This window comes from Lampetra fluviatilis, chromosome 1, assembly GCF_964198595.1.
Source record: "Lampetra fluviatilis chromosome 1, kcLamFluv1.1, whole genome shotgun sequence".
In the NCBI taxonomy this organism is placed as follows: domain Eukaryota; kingdom Metazoa; phylum Chordata; class Hyperoartia; order Petromyzontiformes; family Petromyzontidae; genus Lampetra; species Lampetra fluviatilis.
In genome coordinates, this window is record NC_136275.1 from 3,941,043 (window position 1) to 3,963,573 (window position 22,531).

Genomic DNA, 22,531 nt, shown 5'->3' on the forward strand with positions numbered 1-22,531 from the left:
TCTCCTTTTCAAAGGAGGTCTGAAAGGACACCGAGCCCCACATTCAGACACAGCTGTACGGAGATTAATCATTTATCCAACGCGCGTGTACGTTTGTATGTATTGCTGTGTGTGAAGGTGCCTTTGTAGATGAATGCGTTTACATACCCCAACAGTCTGTTAAAAGGCAATACGGGGGATCTGTTTCTGTGTGTACGCACTATATTGGTGCGTGTATACGTGTACGTATGTCGGTGTTTATATAGATATGTGTATATGTGTGGGTATGTGTGTGTGTTTATGCGTATCTATGTAGAGCTTTCACCCTTAACATCAGCTGTGAAAGAGACGAGTTTAATTGGATCATAATTTAGGGAGCGAGAGAGATTCTAAAATTTGAAGCTTTCGTGACTGCAAGGATTCATATTCTTAGGTTGTTTCGGTAAAGTCACGTAGGTAAAAAATTAAAATTAATAAAAGTAAAATAAAATAAAAATCACGACGTTTCGGAGGCAACACAAGCTTCCGTCTTCAGGTGGAACCGTCACAGCCACGATAGCTGTATCAAGTAAATGAGAGATTACAAGAGCTACCACTCCGTATATATAATGGTTGAGGGGGGGTGGGGGGAAGGGCCAGGAACGGCACACGTTTTATTATTATGGTAAAGAGATGGCTGAGTCTGTAAGGCAGAAGGCGAGGAGAGGGATATCAGCGGTGAGAAGAGTGAAACACCCGAATCTCGCACCACAAGCCACCGACTCGCATCACAACTGCCGTCAACAAAACCGCGACGATCCATCAACACCCCCCCCTCCCCCAGAGGATGCAATGTGCCAAGTTCAACTCCAATTCCAGTCGTCTATCTCTGTGGTCAACATTACAGTTCCACCTGACTTGGGTGTACATCTCGCAGTGGTCGGATGTTAACTACCTCGCCTGGTATACAGGAGGTCATGGGTTTGATCCCGACCCTGACGCCTGCTGCTGTATATTTGTAGTTTGTATTTTCTCCCGGTGGTCACGTGGATTTTTCTCCGGATCCTCCGGTTTTTCCCTCCGCATTTTAAAACATGCTTTTAGAGTATTTGGATGTTATACATTTCTGCATGATAAGCCACTTTGTTGAGCTCTCATTTGTGGTCAACTCGCTTCTGAAAAAGAGCGTTATATCTCAGTGGGCCTTACCTGGTAAAATAAAGATAAAATATATTATTGGTTCTTTCGGTAAAGTCACGTAGAAGGAAAATAATAAAATAATAAAAATTAACATTTTTTTTACTTTATTATTTCCCTTCTACGTGACTTTATCGAAAGAACCAAGAATATGAATCCCTGCAGTCAAGAAAGCTTTAAATCGAAAAGAGAAAACAGTTCATAGTTTAGTAATAGGTTTTTACCCTTTCAACTGGTACAAAAACTGACACCTTTATACAAGGGATCATGTTTGCAATAACCACAACACAAGCAGTCAAAATGCAAACAAAAATTAACAACTCTGATAATGATAATGGTATGCACTGTCCTTGAAGTTGATTGGTCCACACCCGAAACAGCTTTTCTTAGAGCCTAGTCTCCATTGGTGTTGGACCAGATGACGCCAAAAGGCGTACAACTCAAAGACAGCGCACTATCAGAGTATATAAAGGTGTCAGTTTTTCAGTTTTTGTACCAGTTGAAAGGGTAAAAACCTACTACTATATTTTGCCACTGGTAAAGGAGGTCTCATAGAGTTCATAGTTTAGTTCACGTTTAAATGAGTTATGCATTCTGATCAAGTGTGGCGTTGGTTTGAAACAAGTTCAAGAGACGTGACCTCAGACGATCGAGGGATTCGGAACTGTGACTGCGGTGGACCGATAGATGCTGCTCAATGCACAGGGGCCGGTGGGGATTGAAGACTCTCGGACACACATTGAAACTGCCGAGCCAGAGGGGAACAGACTGGAGACCTCCACCGAATTTCGAGTCGAGGGTTGCTCAACGTTATTCCACGGTAGCACCACTGTAGGTACCCCGACGTAAAGCCATAATAAGCCTTACATTATGGAGTAATTTTCGTATTTTGTCAAAATCCGCCGGCACTGGGGCATCCGGGTGGCTCGGAGGGAGGCCGATTGTCGTCGTCTGAGAATTGTCTCGGCAGCAGCTGGTGGTGAAACAGGGCTTATCGAATGATTGCCGGAAAAATTAGTAATATTAAAAAATACTTTTTTTTTAAAACACGCTTTAATGAAATGGCAGAACTCCACGACTCCAGGAAGTGGCCCCGAAGCTTGCCATAATGTAAGGGACCGTAGCCAATTACAGCCAACGTCAGTTGAGCGTGGACAATTAGACCCAAGGCGAAACATAACATGTAAAAAAGATGGTTTAAAAATATATATTTTTAAAATTTTATGATAGAATATGGTATTGTCATCAGTAAGACATAAGTATACCAAGTTTGCAGTCGATAGCACATTGGGAAGTGGGTTAAAATTGAGTTACAAGATTTGAGGATACGACAACAACAACAACAACAGACAGAGTGAGTTAAATTAAAGCGTGTAAAAAAAGATCTTTCACGTTCAAATACGGTTTAACACGTATGTTTCCGCGACCAATATTACTCTCCAACACACCAATCTGCTGAACTAGTAACGAATTGGCATTTTTTTGTTACCCTGACAGACCTTAGTAATCGGCCGTGTCGGGTGGTGGCGGGTTCAACGACACATTTATATATTTACGCGACCTAACCCAACAAAACGCCCTCCCCTCTATTTTGGTTAAATATACTCTTATAATTAATTTGCCGTTTCTGGCTCTGAGGACGAATTATTTCAGGTTTAATTTGCGTGCGGGCGAAGCTCTCTGCAGGGCACACGAAAGCTATAACCACGGCATGGATAAAGATATCTACTTAAAGTGACTTTTAAATTAGTTCTGTGACGTCAAAGTCAGGAGCCAGTCTCTGCTGAAACAAGCTGTTTCACTGCTCCCTGAGAAAACCGACCGTAAATGTCTTCATCTAGTTATGCAGATATCACGATATTCACACTACTTGACAATTTCTTGCAAAGACAAAGAATACGGCTCAAGATAGGCATGCTACTATCGCCACAAATTACTTTACACACGGTATAGCTTCACGCACAATAGCCATTGTCTATAATCTCATGACCATGTTGTAGAGTGGTGCTTTGTGTCTTCCGAGCACTGACCACGCAGCTCCATCACGACATCCAGGATGTACACCTACCTACACGTATACAATTGTATAATCGCACTGCATTCATCCTTAACGATGGCCGATTTACAAAAAAAAAACATCTTGAATAATGTTTTTAAATCAAGTTTGGCGCGAGCAGGTGGATTTCGAGTGACCTAGTTGAAGGAGGCAATAGAGATCCACACGTGCACTGACTCTGAACGGGAGAACGCCCGCCCGGTGGATGATGTCAGGGGATAAAAATAGGGTCACGGTAAACGAGGGGAGTCGAGTGTGCGACTCGTTCGCTCACTCCTGACAAGATATTCATGAGGCCACTTTGAACTTCATCCCTCACGCCACCCTTTACACCACCGCCCACTCACCCACCCACCCGCCCACTTGACCTATCAGACAGCCAGCCAGCTCTCCATCCACTTAGCCGGCCGGTAAGTCAGCCAATCGCTTACTCTGGTGCTCACTATCGACCAAGGTAGCCAGCCACTCACCCAGGCACCCACGAACCTAGCCAGCCAAGCCAGCCATCCAGCCAGCTACATATACCCAAAGTATTCACCGACCCATTTAGTCAGCCACTCACCCACCCAGCACATGCCCAGCCTGGCACTCACTCACACAACTAGTGAGATAACCTTCCAGCTACCCATCCAGCTAATAACCCTCCCAGGCACTCAAAAAGCAACCCGCTTACCCAGCTAGAGACATATCCATCCACCCAGCCACATACTCGGACAGCACCTCCGGTTAGTACAGTTGGCGACGTACGGCGCGAAAAAAGTTAAACGTACATACATGCAAGATACAACCAGAAAGACAGCCACCAACACAGCGTACCTGTCTCCCACCACGTGATCCATCCAGGTGGCTCTCTAAACAACCAGTCACCCAAACAATCGGCCAGTCACACAGCCCGTTTGCGTTCTTCACCTGGACAGAAACAGCTTGCAGCGACGAGTGTCTCGGGGAGTGATGAGGTCAGCTGACTCCACTGACCCCTCTATCACACCGTTAATGGGAGGGAGCGCGCCAGTGCGGGATTAAGATAGTGCGGGGCCTGTAGCATATGTTATCAAGGGGCCCAAAATAAAAAATTAAAAACACATAAATATTAAAACACAAAATGTGTACTTGCATAGTCAAATGTTAAAACACATTTCTTACTTAGATAGTAAAGTACGTCATTAGATTTTTTAATTTGCTATAAAGCCAGATAATAGGAGAAATCGCTAACCTTAAACACCCAGTCGTTCATAAAAGTTGAAGGCGGTATAGTACTACAGTAATAGAGCAAGTGCAGAATCGCTGAACCGGAAATTGATAGCTTGAAAGCATTTAGCGCGGGGCCTTTGAAAAGTTCCGGGACCCGTAGCATGTGTCGCGACTTTTGCTACGAGGATAATCCACCGTGAACCCCGCCAACTTCACCAAATTCCCCGGCACACTCGCACCTGTGCCCCTGGTGTGCGCGTAGTCTCCTCGGCGATATTGACCGAGCACAGGGGCCAGGGAGCCTGGCCAGATGCCCGCGCACCGAACACTCGGAGATAAAGGTCGTGGAACTCGCCACGTAAAGGGAATGTTTTTTTATTTTGTTGCCTTGCCACTGAGGCACGGAGTTCAAAGTTCACCCTGTGGTACGCCAACAGTGTTTGTCTTATCGATAGGGATTGGGCCCCGCATCATAAAAAAAATGTCAAAAAGTAAACAACAACTTACCACCGTTTGACAATCTGATGCTGGATGAAGGCCTCCCCCATGCTGTGTCCGTCCATCATGGGGGTTGTTTGACCGTACCTTACCACGCTGGTCAATGCGGGCTGCTGAAGTGATCAAGGGGAACGCAAAAACGGGTTTGAATATCTCTTGCCATGACCAGGTTATATCACGCAGGTCATATGGTTCATAGTGCAGCACGCCGACCACTGTGTTATCAGTATGTCTCTCCGTGTGTCTCTCTGTGTGTCTCTCCACGTGAGTCTCCGTGTGTCTCTCCGTGTCTCTCCGTGTGTGTCTCCCCGTGTCTCCGTGTGTCTCTGTATGTCTCTCCGTGTGTCTCCGTGTGTCTCTCCCTGTGTGTCTCCCCGTGTGTCTCCCTGTGTGCCTCTCTGTGTGTCTCCCTGTGTGTCTCCCTGTGTGTCTCTCTGTGTATCTCCGTGTGTCTCCAGGTGTCTCCGTGTGTGTCTCCGTGTGTCTCTCCGTATGTCTCTCCGTATGTCTCTCCGTGTGTCTCTCCGTGTGTCTCCCCGTGTGTCTCCGTGTGTATCTCTCCGTCTCTCCCCATGTGTTTGCAGGGGGTCGTTCATTCAGGTGTGGTAAATAAGCATAGAAATTGATAGGTAACAATGGGTAAGTGATCAACGCCGTAAGCTGATTTACCGGCTTTAATGTGTGTAGAACTTCTTTCACACTGTACGTAGCCAACCGTGCTAATCGGAGGTGCAGGAGGACAACAAACTTAACACAAGAAGGAGTTCTAAAGAAATTAGTTTTAAACCTAGGTGATTTAAAAGTGCATAGCTCCAGTGGCTTCCTAATATCGCAAGCAAGAGCGTTCCAGACGGCCACAGAAGCGCATCTGAGCCGCTGCGAGGATGAGCGGAGTTCGCGTGATGGTTTGTGTTGCTTGACGAGACCAGCGAGGTGTTTGTGGTTCACTTGTGGCAGGACCTTGCGAGTGATGAGGAGTGTGACCTTATAATATATTCGTTTGGCAAATGGAAAAAAAAGCGGCCGTGCTGATGGAAACATGACTGAACAGAACTTTACAAACGAGGCAGAATACGAATTACATACAATACAAACAAGACAGCGAAAAATCGGCTCTTGAATAAAAACCTTGACCCCGAATCGTGGCGATTAATCGAATTGCTGAGCAGAGGAAGGGAGGTAATCACCACATCCCAGGTACAGTCTGCTCTCCTATAACTCGGTAGATGCGTTCCTAAAGAACACCGCGTTATAATAAATAATAATATATGATAGAGGGTAAAGCACAGTCCACGGTGACAACACGTGAGATGCGTAACTCGGGCTGAACAAAGACTGAGGCGCGTGGGTGGTTTTATAACGCATCCGCGTTATTAACAAAACGTGTTCCCTAATACATTCATCGCGTTCCGTGTATCCAATTCGCGTTATGAAAACACACGCAGGAAAGCAGACTGCATTCATATTCCAGGCTGGCCCCGTGTTCGTATCGCACCCAAGGCTGCCATGGCGGAGACACACGGGGACTCTGCTTTCTTAGGTCAACGTCGCCTTTCAATCCCTGTCATCAAAGTCCTCCAGCGAGGGAAGTGGCCCTCGAGGGCCACTGCGGTTCTGCTCTCGGCAACTCAAGAGCCCCCTTCGCTCAACTCAACGTGGACTTGGCGCTATTTTGAGCTCCGGGTTGTGCCCGTGCTTGGACCCAACACCGCCCCCCCCACCCCTCTCTCTCTAGCACTTCCTTGCCTGGGCGGACCCTTGTTGGGTCTGCAAAGCCAAGAGCACCGCTCTCCGGGGTTAACTTGGAGCTCTCGAGATGTTGAGCAGTCCAGCACCCCCCACACTCTCCGGCCGGTTTGAAGTGTGTCACCCCACTGGGCCGAGTTGTTGACACCGATACAGACGCGCGGCGCCGGCGTGAACAACGTGAGCGTTCAGCAAAGCGCCACGCCAAACGGAATATTTGTCGCTGTATTTTCCGCTTGTTTGGTGCTGTGTTTCGGAGGTTCTTTGTGGTTCCTACGGCTTCGCGAGATAACTCTGAGAGCGTTTCGTGTGCGTGAGCTCCGACCGTCTGCCGCGCGTGGGCACGTTACAACTGTCGTAACGACGGCTCGCGTGAAGATGACCCAATACTCAAGACGCGACGCCGTTTTACCCAAGGGTTGATCCAAAACTTTGAGACCCAAAACAAATGCAATCGTTCATTGCGCTGACAGCACCCCTCCTCCCCCCCTCCCGTCAGCTTCCGCACTGCTACCTTGTAAAGACAAACGTGCAGCGTCGTAACGAGGGGGGGGGGGCAGGCAGGGGATGCCTTGGCCCCCCTCCCTGGTGGCCAAAAGCTTCGCGTTAGGGCCCCCTTGACAACTACCATGAGATTTTGTTTTCGACAACAGTGCAAAAGAACGAACAACGCTTATTCGAAAAGCGGTTTACATTTTTTTCAAATGAAATTACTTTCGATTTAAAGCTTTCGTGACTGCAGGGATTCATCTTCTTGGTTCTTTCGGTAAAGCATGTTTTATTTTTATTATTTTATTATTTCCCTTCTACGTGACTTTACCGAAAGAACCAAGAAGAGAAATGACTTTCATTTAGAGCAGCGACGTAATACTGCAAAGAGGCACTAATGGAGCTGTCGCGCTTGCATTTTGCGAAGACGGAGCGCCCCATACAGCGTCAAATGTTCGAGACCGTGAGCGTGATGTGATTAGGCAAGAGGAGGAGATACACAATAGCCTAGGTGCGACCAGGCGAGACAAATCAAAAATTGGGACCCCCACCTGACCAATTGTCGCACCCCCTGAGCTGACGATGTTGTTACGACGCGGCTGCAAACGCGAGTTGGAGCACGTTGCAGGGTCCGCGCGTATGTATGACTTCTCCTAACTTGTTTCTGATCTCAGTTTGGCGACCGTACCGGCGTGTTTAGTTGTGCGGTCATCCCAGGACCCAAATGTAAATAGGACTGTGTCTTGTTGAGTCGAGTTGATTTGCCACACGGATGATGGTCCCGTTTAGACAGATGCCCGGCTGTTTTACAAGGGAGATCCGTGGTGCGTGAGCACAGCAGCAACAACAAACCAAACTAACAAAAACAACACACGCAATTGAGCGTAATCACGTGCATGGAATCCCGATGGATGAGTTAACGAGTGAACAGACGAGTGAGGCCGCGATGTCCAGCAGCCAGCTCGATGCGCGTGCATTCACTGGACGTGTTCTCCAAGGGTCAGAGTTTCTCGTTCCCCCACTTTTCTCTCTCTCTCTATTTCACCACTCGAATCTCTCCTTTCTTTGCTGACATTTCCCCATAATTTCGTCACGGATGACATCCACATTTTATTCCCCTTCCATTCCCTTTCCCCTGACCTCACTCACCGCATCTCATCCTGCCTGGTCTCCATCACGTCACTTTCTGTCCATCAACCCTTCCAAAACCCAAATTATATTTTTCCCTGCATCCCATTCCCTCCCCCCACCCGTCCCACCATCTCTTCCCCCATTTCAATATTTCCTCAGCCCGCAACCTCGCTGTTATTGTTTTACCCATCCCTCTCCCCCACCGATAACATTTCCGCCACTGCCCGCGATTGCCGGTTTTACTTGTTCAACGTTCGCAAAATTCGACCTCATCCATTCTCGTCTGGACTGCTGAAATTGTACCTATCGTAAGCTCGGTCTCCCCCATTAACACCGTTGCCCCCCTTAGACAAATCCAAAACGCCTCTGCACGTTTCATATGCAACCTTCCCTACAACTCCCATTCCTCGACGCGCTTCGCTCAACTCCACAGACTCCCTGCTGACCACTATGAGATCTCTTTTACCAGTGGCAAAATATAGTAGTAGGTTTTTACGCTTTTAAACTGGTACAAAACTGACACTTTTATTCAAGGCATCATGTTTGCAATAACCACAACACAAGTAGTCAAAAAAGCAAACAAAAAGAAGCAACTCTGATAATGATAATAATATGCACTGTCCTTGAAGTTGATTGGTCCACACCCGAGACGGCTTTCTTTAGAGCCTAGCCCCCATTGGTGTTGGTCTACAGATCCCTCCATGGTCTCACCCCACCCTCTCTTGCCGCTCTCGTATCCTTCCGTCTCCGTGTCGCCCTCTACGTTCTCAATCTTCGTTGTCTCCGTTCTGTTCCTCTTCCTCGTTGTGCCCAATCAAGCAATCTCTCTTCTTGCTACCCCCCCCCCATCTTAACTGGAATAAACTCCCCCTCCACGTGTATCTTCGCTCATCAGTCTCCACTGCTCCCTCAACTCACTTCTTCTTCCCCGAGCTCATCCCACGATCCCCTGATCTCCTCTTTGAACCAATACCTCCGTTCCTGTTCATTCCTCATAATCTCTCTCTATAGCTGCCACTCATTCCCCATCCATCCAATCCATTCGTCGTTATTTCCTTTCATCAATTTCACTTGGCCTTAATTCACGCATCACAGGTTCGCCCATTACTTCCTCTCATCCATTTTATTCAAGTCATCTTCACCATTACATTAATTTCTACCTAATTCTCTGTAAAGCACCTTGGTCAAGGCGCTATATAAATTATGCTAAAGTAGGATACGATTGTATGCACACTGTGCACGGTTTATACGAGGAGCGCAATGCGCTCACCACTGCGCCACTGCTCCCCAACCAATTTAGACATGAAATACGATCTGCCCGTCAATTATTTTTGCAAGGGAGATCCAGATAACGAAGACAAATGCGAGGAAAGTTTTATTTTTTATTTTTCACGAGCCAGTCCCACGCAAGGCAGAGCACGAGCGAACCATCGCTCAATGCCACGGAGTTCACCTCCTGTAATGAGGAGCATCCATTATTGCGCCGTACTTTCTACGCTCACACGCTCACTTTCCCCACTTTCACGAAGCAACGTTGACCAGCGTGGGGATGCATGGTCACACAGCCCCCACGGCCCGCACAACGTGGGGAGCAGGAGGGCCGACGCTCGGGCGTCGATGGGATGGGCCTTACACCATCCATCGTCCCTTTGGTTCCCCAACTCCCTCGCCCGGTATGCGGGAGGTCGTGGGTTCAATCCCGACATTGACGCCTGCTGTTGTATATTTGGAGTTTGCGTGTTTCTCTTGCCGTGGTCGCGTGGATTTTTCTCCGCGTCCTCCGGGTTTTCCCTCCACGTTTAGAGTCACGCGCTTAGAGTATTTGGACGCTATATATTTCCGCTTGATAAGCCACTTCGTTGAAGCTATCATTTGTGGCTATGTTGCTTCTGAAAAAAAGCTACGTCGCCCAGTGGGCTTACTTGGTTAAAATAAAACAATTCCTTCGTTTAGTATAGTTTAGACTCTCCTGCCTAGAGTTGTGAATATTTTTTTGCAGTGGTTACCCGCCACACAGAAGCTCCGGAGACAGGGCTAGTGGAGAGACCATCAATCCATGAATAAGCAACACCAGTTCTACTTGGGGCAACTTTTAGCACAGGCCAATATTTGGTGCAGAGGTTGCAAGGGCTGCATTCGCATTTAAATTGGCAGCACGAAATAAACAAAAAAAAACGTTCAATATTTAATGAGCTTGTTAGGAAGGCGCTGCATGGGTGTGTGCGTTGTTTATCGAGAACGAGGTCCTGTCATGGGGAGTGGGACAGCATGGATCTGGAGACTCGAAATGTCAACTGGGATCACTGGTTTGAATAATATAACCAGCACCATCATCATCCGCACTAACACCATCAATACCACCACCACTGGCACCATCATAATCACCATCACTACCAACACAACACCACCATCACTACACTTGCACCATCATCATCCGCACTAACACCATCAATACCACCACCACTGGCACCATCATCATCACCATCACTACCAACACAACACCACCATCACTACACTTGCACCATAATCGCTACCAGCAGCAGCATAACCACCACCACCACCACCACAGGTCACTCATATGGTCTTTCAGAAAGGAAATAATGATCTACAAATACAGGCGAGGAGCTGAAGGGAGCTGTGGAATATGTAGAGGAGGGCAGAGGACAGAGGAGGTGGCAGCCCAGGAGCAGGTATCAAAGCAGAGCTCCAATAAAAGAAGAAGACAGAAGGGGAAACACATAAACGCGCTGTGTGCAGCACTATGGTATCGATGAGGTCACACAAATACCCGTTATCTGCAGGAATAAAGCTAGGTAAACACATCGGTGAAGCCCCGTGCTGGGACAAGGTTAAATGAAGGGTCAGGGTGTGTCCACACTCGAATGCACATGGGGCAGTGCTCGTCACCATAGGCGTTTTCGATTCCATTGGTAGGAATGGAAGCCATTACTGGCGAAACGTCGTACTGAGATTGTAAATGTTGTGGATTTGCTCTGCAACACACCGGGGTGCTGTACTAGTAACGAATTGGCATGTTCTGTTCACGTGACAAACCTTACTAATTGGCCGTGTCGGGTGGTGGCGGGTTTAACGACACATGTATATTTACTCGGTCTAACCCAAAACACCTCTATTATGGATAATATTCGTCGCAATAGCCTACATGTTAAACATTGGTAGGAATTCCACATTCCTATGACAGGGGCCAGTTTCTTCAAAGGACAACCCACTGCTGACTTGCCACAAAGTGGCACTCGTTTAATCAATCAGTTGAGGATGAAAACGCCGAGTTGACGCACCAGCTGGGATTTGAACTCGCAAGTTTCCCCTATCGTGAGCTGACTGCTCTGACCACAGAGCCACGTGTGGTTCACTCTTGCACCACCACCACCAGCTTTAACCACAGTTCCACTTGTGGGGACCTCTAGCACCACCACCAGCTTTGACCACAGATACACTTGTGGTTAACTTTGCTTTAAAAAATCACGGCGCTCCTCCGCAGATGCCCTCACACCACAAAAAGACACACACACACAAGTCACTCGAGTGGTCTCGGGGTTTGCTTGTTTTGGGTCAAGGCTAACCCGGACACAACACCGGCAGGGGTCACGATTACAATGAAAACAGACACACGGAGTTATGAGCATCCATGGCGTCACAATCTCATCCAAACGTCACGAACTGCCCCACCACCGTCATTCGGCAAACACCACCTCTGCTCTCCGGCAGCTGTGTCGCCGGGGCCGTCATCCCTCACTGAATTTGGTAGACTGCTGTAAGAGAGGAGGCAACGTGCATCGTTGCCAACAGCAGCCGTGGCTAGAAGGGCGATACTGGACGTGATGTGCCAGGTGCGGGAACCATTTTGCGAGTCACCTGCCCGGACAGACCCGGCTGAAACGAAGCTTCCGAGGTGCTTGTGCTGTGCGTGTGCACAGGGTCTCCCAGAATGTTCTCTCTATCGGCAACTCTCCGAACACGCCTTTGTGCTTCGTCTCTGTAGCGTCTCTCTATCTGTGTCTAAGTCTGTATCGATGCGTGTGTGTGTGTCTCTCTCTCTCTCTGGTTTGTGTGTGTGTCTTTGTTTTTGTGTCTCTCTCCAAATATATCACTCGTGTGTCTGTCTCAGTGTCTGCCTCCCGGGATTCTGTCTCTCTCCGTATCTCTCTCTCTCTCTCTGTGTGTGTGTCTCCGTGTCGGTCTCCCGAGCTTATTCCTCCTCTCCGTACAGGACGCAGTGTTCTTGTCTTTGAGTCGAATGCTTACAACCGGCAAAGGGGGTGGAGCAGTGGCGCTCTTGGTACGCGCACTGCGCTATGAACCCACAAAACCTAAGCTCGATTCCCGGCTAGGGCTGGGTGGTGATGAGTGATACGTGAAACCATTCCAGGCGCCTCCCCCTCCCCACCCCAAAGATAAAGATCCCCCCCTATAGCCCGTAACAGACTGTTGAGGCTAATGCTGTTAGCGAGTAGCACCAATGAAGGGCCGGCCCGGTACACGAGGGGGTAGGCGGGTGAGTCGGTGGCCGGCACCACGCCCGACCGCATTTGTCTCCCCAGTGGCGACGACGTTTTGACACACCGCACCACGTCCTCATTTGAGGCTGAGTCGACCTTCCTTGGGGAGGTCCATGGCGGGTTCAGATAAACCGTCGCCGGTGTTGGCCGTGAGCGGGAATCGAACTCGTGTGCCCCGGGTTCGTAGCGCAGTGCGTGCGCCAGAGGTCGCAACCGGGTACCCGATACACGTACCCTACCCGATACACGGCTACCCGTATCCCGTACCCGGCCGGGTGCGGGTACGGGTAGCCGTTTGCGACCCTGGTGCGGCCGGGTACGGGTACGGGTAGGCCGTGAGTCACTGGTGAGTCACCGTTTGTCACTCATTTCGGGTAGGGTACGGGTACGGGTAGGGAACGGCTACCTATTTGCGACCCTGGTGCGGCCAGGTACGGGTACGGGTAAGGAATCAAAACCCGTTTGCGACCTCTGGCGTGCGCTCTTAACCGCCACTTCACCAGCCTGCACTGCCCACCAGCGTTCGATCAAACAACGCAACGGGTTCATCAACCCCTTCTCGATCGCAAAAGGTTCAGTGCGGCCGAGGTTCATAGAGGACACGCCAAGGCACCTTCAGGATTTCTTCTGATTCGGTGCTCACAACAGAACACAGACCGAGGCACGCTTGCGATGATTTCGTGTTCGCCGTCACGAACTGAGACTCAATGACACTTCCACAACATTGAATGACATTCTGAGGGTCCGGTGTCAATAACTGAGGCTCACAAGAGCCAGACGAAGGCACCTTCGGGGTTGTTGTTATGGTTATTGGGATTCAATGTTCAGGCTCGTGCACACTTAAGCCATTGGAAGCAGCAGGCTCCGAAAATAGCTCCAGCCCTGGCCAGCAATGCACCACCACTGCTGTGTTTGTTGCCAGAAGATTGTTTTTACGCTACAGGGGAAGGCCCCCAAATTGCGACATCGGAGACGCGCGCGTGTGCGTGCGTGTGTGTGTACAACCTGGGGAATCTGTTCTCTTACAAACATAAACAACAACAGCAGCAGCAGCAGCAGCGACAGAGTGACAATCAGAAACAGCGCAAACGACAGCACGAACAATGAAAGATTACTGAGCAGCAGCAGCAAGCACCATTGGGCAACATCAGCATCGACCACAACGGAAGCAAAATAATAAAAATCTCAGCGGGTCATAATCGAAGCCAGTAACAGCAGCGAGCAATGGCTACATTAGCAATGGCAAAGGTAGCAAGGCAAGCTCCAGCCACGTGAAAACAGCCTCTGCATGGGACGGTGGCAGCGACAGGGATCAGTTGTGGTGGCAGGAAGAACGCCAACACCGGCAGGAGCCATATCACGGCAGCAGCAGCAGCAGCGACAACAATAGCCGCAAAACCTGGACAGACCCATGAACGCAGCGATGTCTAGCGCAACAACAGCCGTGTCGCCGAGATCACCAGCAAACACACAGCGACAGAATCAATCGTCGAGCAGAAGTAATGCCAACAGCAGCGACAGCGATGACGGCTCACACGGACACCACCACCAGCAACAGCTGCCACAGCAGCCGTATCGGGGAAGAGCCCAGGGCTGGTGTCGATCCGTTGCCCCTTGGAGCCAATTATTCCGGAGTGTCCCTTACACCCTCGGCTATACAAACGTCCCTGTGACCCCCCCGCCCACCACCACCCCCACCACTAGCATCCTGCCCAGCTCGACGATCCAGCCGATGAGACCCTCCGGCGTACACAAGCATCTCCCGTGCGGCGTGCACGATCTGCGTGCACCACCCCGCACACACCGTGTACACACACACGCCACGTATGATGCCCCTGTGTGTCTCATTGCCCCCCCCCCCCCCTCAATGATGCCCAATGCTCCCCCCCGCAGTGTATCAATTGCCGCAATGCCCCGGTGTGTACATGGCTATTCACGCATTTCGTGCTCAGTGTAGCAGTGTCGGGGGGGGGGGGGGGGTACGACCCCGTGTGGCACAATGCCGCCCCCCCACCCCCTCGTGTGCCCTCACCTCTTCGCGGCTACGTCGTCATCGGGGGAGATGCGGGATTCGCTCCGTCCATCTTCCGCGTGCCCCCGCTCGCCTTCGGCCGTCGCTCCGCTCACCGCCTTTCCCGCTTATCAGCCCGTCGGTCCGTCTGCGGGATCCCTTAGCCGCACTGCGCGGTCCGTTCGCCTGCTTGCCTGGCCCCCCCCCACCTCCTTCAGCCCTCCTCGTCCGCCCGACCAGCCGCCTGTCCGTGTCCAGCGATCGGCCGGTCCGCCCGTCTCCCCCCCCCACCCCCTTGTTGATCCGTCGCCTCTTCCGTTCTTCCGTCCGTCCGCGCGCACGCGAATGTGTCTTCTCGTTTGGCAGCGCCCGCACGCTCGCACGCCGATGTATTGGCCGGGATCTCAGCTACGCGCGGTGCCTCTGTCCACCGGTGTTTCTCTCTCTCTGTCTCTCGCTGTCTCTCTCTGTCTCGCTGTCTCGCTCTCTCTGTCTCTCGCGTCCCGTCTCCTCCTCCGCCGCCGCGTCTCTCGGCTTCGTGACGTCTCCGTGCCCGGAGCGTCACGCGCGGGGCGTCACGACCCGTGCGTGACGCGGGTGCTGTGCTCGCTGAGCCAAACGGCGCTGGGGTGGGGGGGGGGAGAGACAAAGGCGGTCGGGCGTGGGGATTCGAGGTGCTGCCGGGGGTTTTTTGTGCTCGCTGAGCCATACGGTGCTGGGGGGGGGGGGGGAGAGACAAAGGCGGCCGGGCGTGGGGGCTCGAGGTGCGGGGCCTTTTTGTGCTCGCTGCGTCCCGGCAGGTTTAGGGGTTAAAGCCCTCTGACCGTCTTCCTGTTATCCGCTAAATTGTGTATAACAAGAATTGTGGATAACAAAATGTCCCTGTTATGTGTATAGTTGGGGAGGCAGGGCTTAATTTTTATCCCGGGTCGGTGACCCGGACGAAAAAAAAATAGTCCGCACTCGGCATACCACATCCAGTATGCCACCCACCACCACCACCACCTGCTCAAGTCGACGAACATTTGAAGTGGGAGATGGATCCCTGGCGACACGGCTGTTTAAGCAGAGGCGGTGTGTTTGCCAATGACGGTGGTGCGGCTCGTTGTTTTTCACACTGCTTCTGCAATACCAAGAGCAGTTCCTCGTGACATTTGATTTGTGAACATTGCATTTAATTTCTCTGTTACGCCCTGGGCGATCGAGGGGAGCGGGGGGGGCACCGTGGTGGCGAGATGTCATCCCCCTCGCCTGGTATACAGGAGGTCCTGGGTTCGATCCCGACACGGACGCCTGCTGCGTATTTGGTATTTTGCATGTTCTCCCCGTGGTCGCGTGGATTTTTCTCCGGGTCCTCCCGGTTTCCCCCAGACATTTAGAATCAACATCACGCGTTCCGAGTATTTGGCTGTTACAAATGTCCACATGATAAGCCACTTGGTTGAGCTATCAGTTGTGGACAGATCGCTTCTGTAAAAAAGAGCTCGTGGTCATTACCTGCTAAAGTAAAAAAAATAGTTTCAATGTTTCAGTTTTTAAATAGATCGTAACTCATCATGATCTTGCCATATGTTGCGTTCGGGTTCGCCAATCCCAAGACCACTTTTAACGACTTGAGTGTGGTGTGGTGTGGGTGTGTGAGGGCCATCCGCACAGGAACGCATGTTCTTCCAAGCACGACAGATGATGTGTCATTTGTGCGTTGGTGAAGGCGGGGAGGTAAGATACGGGAGCCTAGACGTACAGTGCAAACAGTGGATCCATAATACGTTTCAAACTGACTGCAGGAATTGCTCGTTGGTTCTTTCGGTAAAGTCACGGAGAAAGAAAAACAAATTGAATAATAGCATACGACGTTTTGATTGCAACACAAGCAATCGTCATCAGGTACAAATGAAAGAGAAAACAAACCTAGTAAACTTAGAAATCTAATTCTTGGATCTTTCGGTAAAGTCACGTAGAAGGGAAATAATACAATAATAAAAATGAAACAATACAATTCTCACGACGTTTCGGCCACAACACAAGCAGCCGTCCTCAGGTGAAGAAAAGAGCTGTCGGAAAGACAGCGTCCTAATGAACGCTGAAAGAAAGATCCAAGAATATGAATCCCTGCAGTCACGAAAGCTTTAAATCGAAATTTAGAAATAGAATGCAATACAACACAGAGAGTCGGCTAACATAACAGTCAACACCCTACCTGCTTGATTACGTTCTTCCAAAGATTGCTATATTTGAGAGAGAGACAAAACACAGACACGGAGACACATCGACAAACACATAAGCAGAGAGAGAGACAACACAGAGACACACACACACAGAGAGACGCACATTGGCACACAGAAAAACAACGCCTCTGTGTCGAGGCCTTAAATAGAGAGAGAGGGGGGCAGAGAGAGAAGGGGGGGGGTAGAGAAATTAGCATGTCAACGAGAGATTTGGAGCTTTCGTGACTGCAGGAAATACTAGAGCAATACCACAGAGAGAGAGAAAACACACTTAATCAAACAAACTTAGTCAAATTTGTAAATGTAATGCAATGCAATACAGAAAGTCGGTCAACACACAATTAACACATAGCTTGGTTGATTACGTTCTTCCAAAGATTGCTAAATTAGAAGATAAGTGTGACATTTTTGTTTTTCTGTGTGCCTATGTGCGCGTCTCTCTCTCTCTCTCTGTGTGTCTCTGTGTTATTTCTCTCTGCTTATGTGTCTGTCTATGTGTCTCTGTGTCTGTGTTTTTTCTCTATCTCAAATTTAGCAATCTTTGGAAGAACGTAATCAACCAGGTAGAGTGTTGACTGTTATGTTAGCCTACTCTCTGTGTTGTATTGCATTATATTTCTAAGTTTACTAGGTTTGTTTTCTCTTTCATTTGTACCTGATGACGATTGCTTGTGTTGCAATCGAAACGTCGTATGCAATTATTTAATTATTATTTTCTTTCTACGTGACTTTACCGAAAGAACCAAAGTAATAATACGTTTCGCCAGCAATTACAACTCGCTTTACAAATCTGTCCGTCGCCTGATGAAGCTAGTTGTAAATACTGGCGAAACATCGTCCTCAGATGGTAAATGCTGTGGCTTGGCTCTCCAACACACCGGTGGTGCTGTACTAGTACACTATACACTACACTACTATAGCACTACACTACACACTAGTGCTGTACTAGTGACGAATTGGCCACGTTCTGTTGACGTGACGACCCTTACTAATTGGCTGTGTCGGGTGGTGGCGGGTTTAACGACACATTCAAACATTAACGCGATCTAACCCCCAAAAACCCCCTCTATTACGGATGATATTGGTCGCGAAAGCTGGCTACGTGTACAACAATAGATGTTGCCGCTGGAGCAGCGCTCGTCACGTCCACCCCAGCCACGGCGCTCACCCTGCCACTCACTGTGTCCACAAACGTTGAGATTTTGTCGAATCTCCACCGACCCCGAGTTGCTACAACTGCCTACGAGCTGTGTGGATATCCGTCAGAGCAGCTCAGCTCGGTGGAAATCGTGGGATAGTTGCGCGAATGCACGAAATGTCGCTTCATTTGAATGCATCGCATTGCGGCCACGTACCCAGCCGCGTAAAAAATTAACCCGTAAAAACAAAGTTTTTCACTATAAATCCTTTATATGCGTGGCGGCTAGAGTCCTCTCGTCCTCTGGCTTGAGATGGCTGCCACCTATGGGTCAGATGATTGCCTGCCACCATTAAGCAATTGGTAATTAAATATTTTTTTTTCCTAAAAAGTGTACAATTTTGGAAAAAAAAATTCACGAAAATAAATTGTCACGCACAACGAGTCTGTGTGCAAAATGTCAGCTCGATTGGATCACGGGAAGTGGGTTTTAAAAACGACCGAAAGATTTGCACGGTCGTAAGCGCGCAAGCAAGCAAGCAAGTGAACTTAATATAAAGGATTTTAAAACAACCTCACCATCATCCACGATTGATCTATTGCTGGATGAAGGCATCCCCTAGCCATCGCCATCCTTCACGGTCTTGCGATGTTGCAAAAGGAAGAAAAAAAACCGTATCCACCTAGCACCTCCTGCCCACGAGCTGATTCCGTCGCTCCATCTCCGTTACGAGACGTCGAACAAAGACGGTGGTTCACTGCATCAGCGCGCACTTTCAGATGCGCTTTTGCGACCGTCTGGAACGCTCTTCCTCTCGATACTGCATTAAGAACCCACTGGAGCTAAGCACTTTTAAGTCGTCTAGATTGAAAACTCATTGATTTAAAACTGCGTTTTGTGTTTAGTTTCTTGTCCTTCCCCCGCACCTCCGATTGGCACGGTTGGCTACGTAAGGTGTGAAAGAAGTTCAACATGCATAGCTTTATCTATTGAAGTTTGCACTCCGTAGTTATTATCGCCCATCACGTGTCCTGAACCAACCCACATCCGCCACTCAGTAACTCACACGGGCGGACCAGTCATAGAACTGTAGTGGAATGATCTTGATTTGAAGCTTTCGTGACTGCAGGAATCCATACTCTTTGGTTCTTTCGGTAAAGTCACCTAGGTATAAAATACAATATTTAAAAATAACATTTTATAAATAAAATACTTTTTTTATTTTAAAATAAAATACTTTTATTTTATTTTAAAGTAAAATTTAAAAATACTATTTTACTTTAAAATAATATTTTATTTTATTTTAAAATAAAATTATACTTTATTTTATACCTACGTTACTTTACCGAAAGATCCAAATGGTATTTAGTGGCATGGTTGGACATTATCGCCACTACTCATAGCCGGCAGTACTAGCTCGTGTCAATAGGGGGCGGAAGAGTGACAGATCCCAGCGTCTAAGGACGACAGCCCAAGGGACCAACGGTAACACCTTTATGGGATAGCGGATCCAGGGACCCAGACCCCAGGAGGGGGCTGGGGGATGACGTCACCCTCCCAGAACCTGCTCGAAGGTTTTAGAAGGAAGGTGTGGCCGGGGCGGAGCGAGCCACGGACTCTGTATAAAAGCGGGACCTCTGAACGGTCCCGGCAGTCATCGTCCGGCCGAAGATTGAAGAGCCTCACCTGGTGCCCTGAAGAGAAGAACCCAATGGGCAGAGTCGAACCCCTGGCTAGGGTCGGCTCGAGCTTGTACCGGTGAAAGCTCCGACTTATAGCCAGTGAAGAGTCAAGGGAAGACTCAAGCCCCGGCAGTGTAGGCGTCAAGGGTGGCACAGTTGGGTTTTTTTTATAATCGGGTTTAATTGTCTTTTTATTATATTAAACCCGATCATCTGAGATTGTGAGAAATCCTGTTTAATTGGTTCTAATTGCAGAACCGCACTTCTCAACGATGGGCTTCATCCATTCCAAGCTAAGGAACTCACTGGCGCCCACGATTGTGGAGGAGAAGCTCGTGTCCATCAAGACCAACCTGCCCGCCGCATTCTACGACTACCCCGTGCCCGACGGCCCCCCCCCGAGTACGATAGCAGCACCGACGAGGAAGCAGCCTAAGCCTTGGATCAGAGTTTCGTATTCATTAAACCAGGGTTTAATTCCCCGAAATCGGGTTTAATTGTATTAAAGAAAAAACCCGATGCCTGCCGCTGGAAAAATCGGGTTTTTAAATCCTTTATATTAAGTTCACTTCCTTGCTTGCTTGCGCGCTTACGACCGTGCAAATCTTTCGGTCGTTTTTTAACCCACTTCCCGTGATCCAATCGAGATGACATTTTGCACACAGACTCGTTGTGCGTGACAATGTATTTTCGTGAAATGAAAATTTTTCCCAAAATTTTACACTTTTTATGAAAAAAAGAATTATATTTAATTACCAATTGCTTAATGGTGGCAGGCAATCATCTGACCCATAGGTGGCAGCCATCTCCAGCCAGAGGACGAGAGGACTCTAGCCGCCCGTTTCAAAGACCAATGTGGGCTGGGTTGTGGCCCATTGAACACGCATATAAAGGATTTATAGTGAAAAACTTTGTTTTTACGGGTTAATTTTTTTCCACCCATGGTAGGCGTAGTGATAGCTCGTGAGAGGCGAGCGAGACCTAAGGGACTACCTCCAGAGAGTATCGGGTGGAAGGAGCCGTTACTCCTTTTGTGTTGCAGTCTGTTGATGTTATAATAAACGTGTTGTCTCAGAGCAAGCTTCCTCCAGTTTATTACCCAATACTGAACCAAGTGACTGTGCGTGTTTAGGAATGCGGTGGAGACAAAAGGGATTTGAACAGCTTTGGTGGAGGGGACCTTCCGCCCGCGGGCTGTCAACCTACGTGACTTTACCGAAAAAACCTAAGAATATGAATCCTTGCAGTCACGAAAGCTTCAAATCTAGAATTTTTATTTTTATTTTATTAATTTTAAATATTTTTCAAATTTTTTACCTACGTGACTTTACCGAAAAAACCTAAGAATATGAATCCTTGCAGTCACGAAAGCTTCAAATCTAAAACCACACGGGACTTTGTTTCATTCGGCCCGCCATTTCGAAACAAAATGTGCACACTACTGTGCTGCATCTCAGCTCTAAAAGGGGTTAATTGGAATAGGCGACGTTTCGGGCACTGCTCCTATTTCCAGAGCACATTGCTCGATCTGTGACATGGAGGACCATTTCCTAAAACGTCGCCTAAATATTTCAAGTCCCACAATGTATAAACAACTCATCAATTGCCGAACAAACCCTTCACAGGTAGCGGACCGCAGAGCTTTGCGAAATGAACGTATTGGCGGTACACCGGTGATGCACGCGATATTAACAAAAACACCTTCTTGCGCAATGATGATTTATTTTCCTGCGATTCACAACCCCGGTCAGGAAAATCTTGCGGGGTGCGTCAACATCACTTCTCGTGATGTCGAAGGCAGTCGGAAAACGAACGTTATGAGCGGCCGAACAAGAAACATCACATGATAGCACCCAGCCTGAAGACCCTTGGCTCCGTGTTCCAAAGGCAAGATTTGACTCCTCGTGCCTTAGACTTGATCGGACGGTTCCTCGATTTATTTCCGGAATCATTTCTCGGCGAACGGTGACATCAAAGATTACGAGCTCGTGGCGTCACACGTTCGAATGGGAAATCGGCTGTTGAATCCCAGTGGAACTTCTCATGGAGGAGTCCTGCAGCTCGCTCAAGGGGCAACAGCGACATCGTCAGACGTTTATGAGGTCTGGTGTGTTGTTATGCTGCACCGGTGTGGTAACCGCTAATATTGGTGTGCGCTGGCTTGCCGCTTTGGCTGCTGCCTTCCACGCTCCATCTGTGGTCTCCCATTCTCGTCACCCCCACCACAATCTCTTTACGAGTGTGAGCGGCTTCTGTGTGACCGTTACAAGTTTACATTATAAGTCCGCGATGTTCTTACGCGTGCGATTCCATCCACGGTGCGTCGCTGGCGTAGGAACTGAACGTCGAGTGCATCTTTGCGCCGCTGCTGTTCTCTACACGTACGAGGTGGGTGCAATGCGTTTAACAGCGCCCTCTGTCGGTCGCAAAACATACAAATTACAGCGTCAAAATATTCACCGTTGGATGAGAGTTGTTAGCGAGCACTTATGCAAGTACCCAGTGTTGGATTATCCTAGTAGCAAAAGTAGCTACATATACTACGGGCCCCGCACTTTCAAGGGCCCCGCGCTAAATTCTTTCAAGCTATCAATTCCGGTTCAGTGATTCTGCACTTGCTCTATTACTGTAGTACTATACTGCCTTCAACTTTTATTAACGACTGGGCGTTTAAGGTTAGCGATT

The 22,531-nt window shown here is 48.9% G+C and overlaps 1 protein-coding gene across 2 annotated transcripts in view; it reads right to left on the bottom strand.

Moving 5' to 3' along the window:
* The window catches only part of LOC144954256 (mitogen-activated protein kinase kinase kinase 13-like), a 43,481-nt gene extending 28,129 nt beyond the window's left edge, over positions 1 to 15,352 (bottom strand). For both annotated transcript variants that reach the window (XM_078884872.1, XM_078884818.1), the window contains exon 1: positions 14,819 to 15,352. The gene's annotated coding sequence lies outside the window, so the exon portion shown is untranslated. The remainder of the gene's footprint in view (positions 1 to 14,818) is intronic.
* Between the last annotated feature and the right edge of the window lie 7,179 nt (positions 15,353 to 22,531).